This window comes from Nannospalax galili, unplaced genomic scaffold (assembly GCF_000622305.1).
Source record: "Nannospalax galili isolate Female #2095 unplaced genomic scaffold, S.galili_v1.0 scaffold105, whole genome shotgun sequence".
NCBI lineage: Eukaryota > Metazoa > Chordata > Mammalia > Rodentia > Spalacidae > Nannospalax > Nannospalax galili.
In genome coordinates this window covers 2,299,049-2,301,944 of record NW_008354502.1, presented here as the reverse complement: position 1 = coordinate 2,301,944, position 2,896 = coordinate 2,299,049, and positions in this window count along the sequence as shown.

Genomic DNA, 2,896 nt, shown 5'->3' with positions numbered 1-2,896 from the left:
TTCTCATTATACTCCTCTAGAGGACAGTTGGTGTTTGGTGGGATATGTTATTTTGGTTTTTCATGTTATTATTCTTTCTCTGTGATTTTGACATGTGAATTTCTTTTGTAGTTTCTGATTCTTGTGTGAGTCTCAAGCTTTCAAGTTTAGGTCTGCTTCTTTTTGTAAACTTTATGTGCCTCTGTGGTTTGCTTTTTGCACATGAAATGCTGGTTCATCTAAGCTTCCAGTTCTCTCTTTTGATTTTATATTGGAGTGGCCGATTGCTTTTGTCTTCATGACTTCCCACAGAGGCCCAATTCAGGTGAGGGTCAGATGTTTTCAGGCTTTCTCCTAAGGTCTGGATCCCTCCAGGAATGATGTTGGCCTCAGAAATTTTGGGGTTGGACTGGCCTGGGAGCCTGGCCCAGGAGATGCTGGTCTAGGGCAGCTGGTGGACTTACCACCCAGAGATGCAAAGGCAGATGGGGCAGGAAGAGGCTCCAAGGACTCCTGGGGACTGCACTGAGGAGCTGGGTTGGTCTGGATGCAAAGGGTCAGGAAGAGAAAAGGTCAGCTCCCAAGTCCCAGAAAGAGGATGGCAGGTGGTGCAGGCCCAGGGAAGCAGGGGGAGTTGAGGGCGGGGCTAGGTCCAGAAGCAGTGCTCCTGGGGCCCCGAGAAGGCACTAAGTTGGTTTGGATGAAAGGGGTCAGGAAGCAGTACTGGTTCCCCAGGTGTCTGGGGACCCAAGACTAGGAATGGCGCAGGGCCCAAACTAGGAGTATAGAACAGCTGGGGGTGGGTATGGAAGGGTGAATGTGGCTTAGGGAGTCCTGGCGCGGAGAGCTGCGCTATCGACTTACCCCAAGAGGTCTGAGGATAGTAGTGCAGCCTGTCACAGTTTTTAACTTTATAAATATAGACTCATGAAGTTGAATGTCACTGCTTCCAGAGATATTCCTGTGTAAGCAAGCTTTCTATTCCCAGCAGCGATTATTGGAGGTTTTCAGGTAATTCCTGCTAAGATCATGTGTATTTGTATCTTTTAGAAGAGTCTCAGGCCTCTGACTGAGGAATTTAAATAGGTGCCAAAAATACGCAAAACTTGAATGGTTCTATTTGTCTGTATTTGCAAGAATATTAGATACAAACATAATGAATATTTTACCAAACTTAAGTTACACACAATTGATTCATATATACAATGTATATATATATCCATATTTATATCCATCCATCATTGTGTCTTAACAGAAAATTAATTTCAAAATAAAATCGAATCATTGAAAGAGAATAAAATAAAGCAGTGGTAGAAGGTGCTGAAGAATCACAAGGATGCTGCAGCAATTTTGAACTGTAGCACTGTGACTGTTGTTCACCTTAACCCTGAAAACATGAGCAAGGCCTCTCTCTGCTGAGGAGGTCTCCAGACAGGCATGTAGCCAGTCCTGGATAACCTGTGAGGAAGGTGCCGAAGGTATGGGCAACCTCACCTTCCTGCCCTTGACTGATAGTTCTTACTAGTGCTTCCTTTTGGCCAAAGCAAAGGGAAAGAGAGAGGACAAGTGGGCAAGCTGCTTTCATCAATGTAGGTCAGATTCCTGGGCAGACGCAGATGAGAAAGAAAGACTGACCTTTGTGGGATAAATGAAAGAAAGACAGCATATCCTGGTTTATATTCAGTTTAAGAAAATAACAATTTTTTTCATATAGAGCCTGCTATTGGTAGTTAAAGCTAAGTTTACAATAGGAATCATTCACAAATTATACAATGTATAAATTACCTTTCCAATTTGTTTATTCAGCTCTGTAAGACTAAGCAGCTTACTTAACATTGTTTCCTGGTACCAAACTAGTTCTGAGACTCCTAAGGATTCAGTTAATCCTGTTCTTGCCCTCATGCATATCCTTACTCTTTGGGACTCTAAAGCTTTTTGGTAATAATAACCATTTTAAATTTAGGTGGAATGCTTATGGTGAAACAAACCTAAAATAATTGCCAGTAATTCATTAACAGACCTCAGCATATGTGATTTCATTAAGCATTCCAACCAATTTTCCCTATTCCAAATAACAACTGGGATTCCACAATACCAATAATTCAGTCATGTTAGGAGTTTATACAGAACATGATAAAGCTTTTCCAGTTCCTTCATTCAATAGATCATCCCGGAGTGAATGCAATTTACCCAGAGCACATCAGGTCAAGTATTGTGGTAAAAGATGAGTTTGTCTAGGGGACAGGTCCTGGTGTCTCAGTTATAACAGCATCTCCTTTCTCTTTAGGTTTTCTATACCACAACATCCCAGACCCATGACGCTCCACCAGTTTATTAAGGTTACTGACTTCCATGCTTAATCTTTCTATTGTGTCCTAGTTTGTTTCTTCATTGCTGTGACAAAATCCTCTGACCAATACCAACTTGGGGAGGAAGGATTTATTCAGCTTATATCTCCCAGGTCACAGTTCATCAGGGAGCCCAAGGTAGGAACTCAGGGCAGGAACCTGGAAGTAGGAGCTGGAGCACAGACATGGAGGAATGCTGCTTACTGCCTTGCTCCTCTGGCCCCTACTCACCCTGCTTTCTTATGCAGCATAAGCCCATGTACCCTTGGGTGGCACCACCCACAGTAGGCTGGACCCTCCCACAGCACTCAACAATCAAGAAGGTGCCCCAAGGACATGGCCACAGGCCAGTCCACTGAAGGTAATTCCCCAGTTGAGGATCCCTCAACCCAGGTGTGTCAAGTTGACACTAAAGCTAGCCAGCACACATTGTATTTTTTATATCCTTCTTTTCAAAATGGGGTTTATATTATGTGCTCTCCTTTCTTGGCTGTTTCTAAAAATTAGACCAACAGGGGCACACACACACACACACACACACACACAATTTACATGATAGGCTGACAAAT